The sequence below is a fragment of the Myotis davidii genome, unplaced genomic scaffold, assembly GCF_000327345.1.
Source record: "Myotis davidii unplaced genomic scaffold, ASM32734v1 scaffold24, whole genome shotgun sequence".
NCBI classification, from domain to species: Eukaryota; Metazoa; Chordata; class Mammalia; order Chiroptera; family Vespertilionidae; genus Myotis; species Myotis davidii.
In genome coordinates this window covers 4,790,873-4,800,588 of record NW_006298312.1, presented here as the reverse complement: position 1 = coordinate 4,800,588, position 9,716 = coordinate 4,790,873, and the positions used below count along the sequence as shown (strand labels likewise).

The following is a 9,716-nucleotide window of genomic DNA, read 5'->3' as shown; positions in this document are numbered from 1 at the left end:
CTCAAGGGTCCCAGGTTCGATTCCGGTCAAGGGCATGTACCTGGGTTGCGGGCACATCCCCGGTGGGGGATGTACAGGAGGCAGCTGATCGATGTCTCGCTCTCATCGATGTTTCTCTCTATCTCTCTCCCTTCCTCTCTGTAAAAAATCAATAAAATATATATATAAAAAATACAAATGCAATGATAAAAAAAGAATTTTAAAGGAAGCCAGGAGGGAAAATCAGTAACCTACTAAGTCACTATTAGCAGTCTTCTAAACAGAAATTCTACAGGCCAAGAGAGAGTGGAAAAACATATTCAAAATATTGAGAGATAAAAATCTCCCAGCTAAGAATACTGTATCCAGCAAAGTTATTATTCAGATATAAAGGATATAAAGGGAAGAAAGGAAAGTTTGTTCAATAAATGGTGATGGGAAAACTGGACAGCCACACACAAAAGAATGAAACAAGACCACACCATACACAAAAATTAACTCAAAATGGATTAAAGACTTTAATGTAATACCTGAAACAATAAAGCATATGGAAGAAAATATAAGCAGTGAACTCCCTGACATTAGTCGTAGCAATGTTTTTTGTGGATTTGACTACAAAGGAAAGGGAAACAAAAGCCAAAATAAACAAATGGGACTGAATCAAACAAAAAGTTTCTGTACAGCAAAGGAAAACAAAAAGGCAACCTACTAAGTGGGGAAAGATATTTTCAAATCAGATATCTTATGAAAGTTAATATCCAAAATATATAAGGAACTCATGCAACCTAACAGCAACATAAGAACCCACAAAAATGAACAACCTGATTAAAATATAGGCAGATAAATATTTTTCCAAAGGCATAGAGATGGCCACTGGCACATGAAAAGATGTTCAACATCACTAATTAGTAGGTAAATACAAATCAACACCACAATGAGATATTTCCTCATACCTGTTAAGATGGTTATCATAAAACAGACAGGAAACAACAAGTGTTGGAGAGGATGGGGGAAAATGAGAACCCTTGTACACTGTTGATGGGAACGTAAATTGGTATGGCCACTAAAAAAAACAAACAAAAAACCCCTACAAAAACAAAACAGTAGACAAGATCTCTAAAAATTAAGAATAGAACTATCACATGATCCAGCAATTTCACCTCTGGATATTCATGCAAAGAATATGAAAACACTTATTTTAAAAGTTATATGCATGCCTGTATTCATTGAAACATTATTTATAACAGTCAAAATATGGATACAGTACACTCTAAGTGTCCATTGATGGATGAATGTATAAATGAAACACAACTCAGACATAAAAGAGATGAAATATTGCCATTTATGACAACATGGATGGACATCAAAGGTATTATGCTAAGTGAAATATGAAACAAAACAAATAAATGAATAGACAAAACAAAACAAACTCATATAGGCAGGCAACCTGAGCAGAACAAGATGGAAGGAGGGTGAAATGATAAAGGGGGATAATTGTGTGGTGGAACTAGACTTTTGGTGGTGAGCATGATGTAGTATATACAGATGTTGAATTATAGAATCTTACATAATGTTGTAAACCAATGTTACCTCAACAAAATTTTATTTTAAAATTTAATAGAAATAAATACATTTTCAGTAGACTATGATTGACTTGGGAAATTTCCTGTTTAATAAGTATATGTGCAGCATAATTCTGTCAGTACAATTAACTTGCATATAATCTAGTGAAATAATGTCCACAAATAATATAAATGTTATATGTTTGCTAGTTTGCCATATTCATAAATTTAAAAATAAATTAAAGATAAAAATTTGAAAAATAACTTTTACTCTTGATGGAAAAACAGCATTGATTATTAAGGATATAGATTATTATTCTTTGTTATGGCCAATAAATGGATATAAGGAAAATGTTTGTTTTTTATTTTATTTTTCAATGACAGTTTGCGTTCAATATCATTTTGTTTTAGTTTCAGGTGTACAGGATAGTTGTGAAAATTATATACTTTACAAAGTGGTCCCTCCTCAATATTTCAAGTGCTTACTTGGCACCATACTTCCTTTTACAACATTATTGGCTACATTTAAGTGAAAGGTCTTATTGAAGATGAACAGTAGCCCAAAGAGCTGAATTCTAAATATGTGTCTGAAAATTATCTTTAAGACAATGCTGTTGGTTGAGATCAATTTGCATAAAAATCTTAGATTATTATTTGGAATTATACTAAGAAGAATTATCAATATTATTATATTAAGATTTTACTGAAGGCAAAGGCCTTCAGGTCTTTAGGTCTTTGACATTATTATTCAAAAGACACAGAAACCTAGGCAGTGAATATATGACCAGATTCGTAGCAACAGCCCCTTCTGCTGATCTCGCCCTCAAAGTTATGTCAACAGTAACTAAAAGGTAATGAGGCATTAAGGCTGGGTCATAGGAAAATCACAGCACTTGAAGTTAAAAATTGTATTTCCATGATTTTAAAATTAATGTGTGCTTATAAAATAAGTTAAAAGAGAGTTAAATTGGAAAAAGAGTACAATATAAAGTCACACTGACTGATAATTTTTTAAAATTTTATTCTAAGCTTTTTCCCTAAAAATTATGTTTTTATTGCTAAAATGTTTTCATTAACCAAGGAAGTCTTCTTGTGCTAAATTATTTTTTATGTTACACTTGACTAATATGACACCTTTGCAGTTATTTTAACCAGAGAAGAATAAATGCTTCCTTTAGTTTTTATTATTGACAAGTTTTTGGGAGGTAGTATCTAAACACCTCATTCCTCTGTGCTGTCTACTGCAAACTTTCATCCACATGAGGTGATAACACAGTTCTATGGCAAATAAACTGCAAACCAGAGATATAGTCTTCAAAGCTGGTTAATACACACACACACACACACACACACACACACACACACACATCACTTGAATAATAAAGATTTTTCTTTAGGAGAAATAGGTAGAGTAGGTATATTAAAGCAACATGCAACATGTGCTCAACTTTTTTCTGTAATCTCAAGTCTAATTTAAGGGTAGGATTGATATAAATGTTTATAAATTACTTGCTTTCATTGTTAAGTAACAACAACACATTACAAAAATAAAAAATAAAGAATAATTGAAAGGATAAAAAAGGAGCAACTCCCAAAGGTAACTGTTTTGTTATGTTCCATTTTGGGCATTAACTCTAGGCATCTTTTTAAAAATTTTAATAATGATAATAATTTTATACAGTTCTTTTATACTGCAATTTTGAAGTTACTACTTAATTTTCATTGCTTTTTCTTTGTTACAATAAATTAAATAAGTGCCATAATTATCCGATCATTTCTCTGTCCTGGACTATTTTATGAAATTTTAGAATGATACACTTTGTACTATATTTAGACTTTCAAGATTATTTTCTTTGCACAAATATGAAAATATTTAATTGCTAGATCTAAACCATGCAAAAATATTTAAGTTTCTTAATATTTCTTTCCAAATTTCCATGCACAATCGTGCTGTGGATTTTAGGCAAGTTGGACCATCTTCCTAGTCATAACTCAGTAATTCAGTTTCTTTGCTGAATGTGAATGGCTCACAGCCATGAGCTGATAGAACTACTTCATTTGATGAAGTGTTTAAAATTTATTTTTTTCCAATTAAAAAAGGTACAGTTCTAATTTAAAGTGAATTTTAATTTTGTATCCAGATAAAAATATCTTGAGGCCCAAGTAATTTGGGAACATCTGAACTTTAAAGTATGTGAGAGCTTTTCATGATATTGATACCTTGAATATTACTAGTAGAATGAATGAATTCTATCTAAGAAAAATTGGTGTCACATTTTTGTGATCCCTAGTTACAACCTTTTAGTGGAGGAGCAATATTAATAAAAATGATATTCATAATAGCAACCACATCAACATTAAGTAGTATTTAATGCCTCCTTAGATTATGTCAGAATATTAAATTTTTTATTTCATTATTTCATACACTTCACAGCAGATGAAAAAATGATTATTAAAGTGGTTAAATGATATGGCCATAGTCACCTAGCTAGAAAGAGTTCAAATTGAAGTTAAGACTCAGATAATCTAGTGCCTATGTTATTTTTAGTTTATTTATTTATTGTACTAAAAATTTACAGAGTATCTTCTGCCAAGATTGAGAAACATGATTAGTGAAATCTTGAAAATTAATTGCCCCACAGTATCCACTTTTTTTTTGTTTGTTTTATTTTTTTAGGAGGCTTTTTGGAAATTTCATAATGCAGTCTAGATAACTTTAAATATTAATTTTTTGCACACAAAATGAAAATTTTTGTTAATCCTTTTTGAATAATTACTTATTTCAAATTAGCCAAAAGGGGCGAGCGTTCAAGCCCCTGCACCATTGGGGGGGGGGGTCTGTGCCCCACATTTGTTGCACCCCAAGTATTCTACTGGCCCCCGACTGTGCCTGTCTTAGGTCGCCCCACCCTGTGGGGTCTTACCCGTCGTTGACTACCAGCCATCTCTGGGCCAAGTAGGGTGATGTGAGGTTCGGTTCTGTCTCCTTGATAGCCTATGTCCCTCTGGCCTCCATGCCCAGCAACTGCCTTTGGATCCCCTCGCCTGCTGGCGGGGCCCCGGCATTGATCAGTATCAACTTTTATAAAACAGTACCGTGATCATTTGTGGGTGCTACCACAGATATTGAAGTATCTAATGGCAACTAGCTTGAGCACTCTGGGTGTGACACCATCCCTAAGTGTGCTTTGCTGTCATGTGACTAATCAAGGTGACTTGCAGTTCAGTGAGGTTATGATTTGTGCTAGTTCCTAGATTTCATGCAAATGGATTTTAAATGACTTATTCTCTCAATGTGATACATGTTTGTGCACTCATACTTTGTGCCTCCAGCAAAGAATCAGTGTACATATTTAGAAACTATTGTTCCTGCAGGGTGATTTTGTGTGCACTAACCCACTTATGAACATTCTCTGTACAAGTGTTATGTGCAGCCTTCATATTAGAAGCTGGTTATTGGAGTGGTGTGTTCTCTATGATGTGTCTTATAAATACTAGTATTGGAGCTTTAAATGTGACCTACACATGCAACTTTTGTTATCCAGTAGTCCTTACAAGTAGATGTACAGTTAAAAGATTTTAAGAATCCCATTTTGAAAGAAAAGATTTACCAGCAGTAGCAGTAAACTAGATCTTTAATACATATTCTTATGGTTAGGAGCTTCAACTTTGAATAAATCATGACTGGCTATAACGAATAAGAACACTAAATTTGACTTAAGTTGCTTTTTCAGAAATACCACTAGTGAGACAGTTATAACCTGTTTAACTCCAAGCCCATGTCCATTAGTATTTTTATAGTAGGGAGACCCCTTCTCTTGCATAATTATAGGTACCAATCAGAAGACAAAAGGTGACAAGAGGTGATAACAATCCAAATCCACTTTGTATAATACAACAATTAGTTCTGCGTTTTTACTTCTTCTGTTCTAATTATCTGAAATGTTTCAACCTTATCACCATGAAAGGAGTTTCAAATAGACTTTGAGGATTCAAGTCCTGGGTCTAATGTTTACTGGCTGTGTGAGTTGGAAAATCTATGGTTTTATCTGCAGCTGTTTGGTGTGTAAAATTAGTATCTAAATAGATCCGCCAATATGATTATTATGAGATGCAAATGTAATCACATGCGTAAAGTTTATCAAAGTAATTATGATTATTAATATCATTAATATTAGTATTTCTAGCATTGATCTAGAAAATTTTAAAGTAACAAACAAATCTTGATTGTTTCCCTAATGGCAGCATTACCCATGAGAAGGAGCTCAAGTCCAATTTAACACTTTCGCTCTTGTCTTATAATTAATCCATATGAACAACTTCTTGTAGCTGAGTATCAGAAGCTATAGACTCTGACAGCCAATCTCTCTGGGTGACATACTAGGTTTTGCAATTTAAATCAGTAGTAAGCAAATTCTATGTTTCTTGCTGTTCATGATGGTGCATTCTAGGGGGGAAGATAGATGTCAACAGAAAAGGACAAATTTTAAATAAAAAACTATTATATGAGCACTGTATAAATTTCTTAAATATTTTATAAATAAATTTTATTCTAAAAAAAACTGATATAATCTCAGTGGCCAGGAAAAGTTTGCCTGAAACCGAAGAAGAGCAAAAAGAAAGCATTTTTTTTTCATAGAAATAAATAAATAGAAAAGTGAATGACAGTATTCTTCACATTCTACCAACTACGCTGAGATGGGACGCTGAGATGGGGAGTGGCGGGGGGGGGGGGAGGAGTGGGGGAGAGAGAGAGAGGGAGAGGGAGAGGGAGAGGGAGACAAAGAAATTTAAAGAGAGAGAGAGAGAGAGAGAGAGAGAGAGTCTTCAACTACAGGTACAATGGAATACTGCTTGGAGAATACTAGTTATTTGTAGCACTGGTTCCCAACTGTTATCTGTTACACCTCCTGTATTAATGATGGAAATGGATCATTAGAGGATTTTATTCCATTGTGGGTTATAAGATGTGTATCAAAATCCAAGTTTAGTTGTTAGTGTTGGAGGTGAATTCTATAGCTTGAAAGAGCCCCTTCAGATATTTACTATGGCAAGATTATGTACTATTTCCCTAGATGAGAAAGACTGATAAAAGTCTGATAGAAATGAGATTTTCAGGCTCTTTCAAAAACATTAAGCTGAGGAAGCAGCCGAAACCGGTTTGGCTCAGTGGATAGAGCATCGGCCTGTGGACTGAAGGGTCCCAGGTTCGATTCTGGTCAAGGGCATGTACTTGGATTGCGGGCACATCCCCAGTAGGAGATGTGCACGGAGGCAGCTGATCGATGTTTCTCTCTCATCGATGTTTCTAACTCTCTATCTCTCTCCCTTCCTCTCTGTAAAAAATCAATAAAATATATTTAAAAAAAAGATGAGGAAGCATGTAAAACTTGAAAATGCCAAGGATTATGCTAAAACCTCTCTCATTATTAGATGCACACTTCTTGTTGGATGCACAATAAGATTATAGCAAAGTAGGAAACCTTTCATGTATTCATCTCTAGGAATTTTATCAACTTGTTTTTTTTTCTAACTTCCCTCACATATCTACTATACATATTTCTGAAAAATGTAACTATTTTCTAATCTTACCAGGAGGAATTTGTGATTAATGTAAAGAAATGTCAAGTACAAATACTCTTACTAGTATTATCATGAAGACTTCTAGTACAAATATCAATAAGAACAGTATTGTAAGTACTGTTCAAAACTGTTCATTCAACTAAAAAGATTGTGGCAGTTTCTGTGTCATATATAGAATGCCGGGTTTATTGAACTCTCAAAATATAGGGCAAAAGCTGTTTATGTCAGTATATGTCTTTGCTTGGAAACCATCTGGCTATGGGGAAAATGAAAATGAATCTCCTTAAGATGATTTTTTTAAGCAACTGCTTTTGGGAAATGAATACAATATGGGAATATAGTGTCTAGAGAGAGAAATATAATGTTTATAAATTGTTTCTCACCATGTACACCTGAACAAAATGAACTGTGTTAAATTGCTTATGTAAATAGAAGTGTTTCCATTCATGAATAAATAGAATTTTAACATTGATTTTCTAAAGTAATAAATGAATTCACTGTTGGTTCATGCACCAAATCTATTTTGGATGGGTCAAATGAGCTAAATAGTGCACTATTATAATGGCTTGTTCATTCTTCAAATTAAGCATACACAATATATAAAACATTACTTTGCTCTATAAATAACTTTCATAAAATATTTTTACTATAATTTAGTTAACAAAATATTTTATCTTTATGACCAGAATGCCAATATTACAGATATTTCTAAGTTTTTTCACCAACTCATGCAAATTACTGAAAATTAAGATTATCTTGTCAGAATTATAGGTTAATTAAAGTACATAATTGTTTTGCAACCCAATAAAATATTAAAGTTTTTATATAATTAACAAGTAAAGATCACTTATAGGAATTCAGAGGCAAACTTGGGGTTAATTTTATAATAAGCAGTTGTACTTTTAACATTTGGAAATGTCATATTATCATGAGAAGAAAATGACATTCAAAATAGAGCCAACTTTACTTTATACCAGTATACTCTGAGACTCTGGAGTAGATATCATAAGCCATAATCTCTGGTCAGAGCGGGATTTTTAAAGACCATGTATGACCCACTTGTTTTTCTTTCTTTTGTTCCTTTGATGTTGATGGCTATCACTGTGATTACTGTCTTTAATATATTGACTTAGATTTACCTTTTCTGGTTCAATTTTTCAGGTTCAAAATAATAAAGAAATATTATTAGATAAGAGGCCTGATGCAAGAAATTTGTGCAAGGGTAGGCCTTCCTTCCCCCGGCTGCCACACTGGCTTCCCTCCGGCACCCGGGACCCGGGCTTCCCTCACAGCCTCGGCTTTGTCCAGAAGGACATCCAGTCTAATTAGCATATTATGCTTGTATTATTATAGATAGTAAGGAAGAAGGAAGGAAATAATTTTTAACTGTAAGTAGCAAAGCAACTGTGTGATTCATTTCCAAATTCTTTATAATCAAGGAATACAATTCTAGTACTCTGTTCTAACATGGTACAAAAATGATTATTAAGCAGATTCCCAGTTATTTGTTATTGAGGTTGTACAATTTCATTTATAAACTAACTTCACGTCGTCAATACAAAGGTATGTGTCTTACAGAGCTCTAGAAGTAGAAGGTACCTTGGAAGCAGACGAGCTCTAAAATGTCACTAAGTCTACAGACAACCAGACTCTCTGGGTTCAGACCTTGACTTGACTATTAAGTAGCTATGTAAGTTAGGTAATTCTGTGCCTCCATTTATTTTCCTTTATATAGAGGGGGCAAAAGCAGGTTTACAGTTGTGAGTACTCAAAACAGAGTTTATTCTTTATTATTATTTATTAACTAGTGACCTGGTACACGGATTCGTGCACATTGAAAGGTAATTAATTAGAAGGTGGCTGGCAGGGAGGGACTGAGCAAGATGGGCTGAGCACAGCTGGAGCCAACCTCCTGTGGTCCCTCCCCAGCGTCTGTGGAGTGAATGGGGTCCCTCCGGAAGATGGGTTCCCTTGGCCTGGACTGCAGGGATCGGGCCAAAAGCAGCTCTCCGATATCCCCCGAGGAGTCCTGGAGTGGGAGAGGGCACAATGCAAAGTTGCTGTCGTACAGGGTGTAGAATGCAAGCACAAGTGTGGAGTAAACCATATTCAGGACCAACAGTGCCCCAGCAACAACATAACCCATGGCCAAAGGTAGAATCCCGTGGCCCCACAAGGAATCAGGCTCCCTTCTCTCTGGTTCCAGAATGCATTACCCAAGTACCACTGAAGCTCAGCAACTCCTGCGTTGAGCATCTGCCCCCTGATGGTCAGTGCACATCATAGTGACTGGTCGGATGATTAGACACTTAGCATATTAGCCTCTTATATATATAGATTATTGTATTATTTCCCATACTAACAACTGTAAACCTACTTTTGCCTCATTCTATATCAAGCATCTACACTTATAAAAGAGAAACATGGTAATTGGCGTACGACCGCTACCCTTCCCATTGGCTAATCAGCAAGATATGCAAATTAACTGGCAGCCAAGATGGTGGCCGGCAGCCAGGCAGCTTAAATTGAACATGAGGCTTGCTTGCTTCAGTGACGGAGGACTCCAACGTTCCCCGCCTGCCGCTGCAGGCC

At 34.8% G+C, this 9,716-nt stretch overlaps 1 long non-coding RNA gene across 1 annotated transcript in view; it reads right to left on the bottom strand.

The window, feature by feature from the left end:
- The window catches only part of LOC107184700, a 22,342-nt gene that overhangs the window by 4,618 nt on the left and 8,008 nt on the right, over nucleotides 1-9,716 (bottom strand). Inside the window, exon 2 of the long non-coding RNA XR_001515599.1 lies at nucleotides 9,021-9,022. This is a non-coding gene — a long non-coding RNA (uncharacterized LOC107184700). The remainder of the gene's footprint in view (nucleotides 1-9,020; nucleotides 9,023-9,716) is intronic.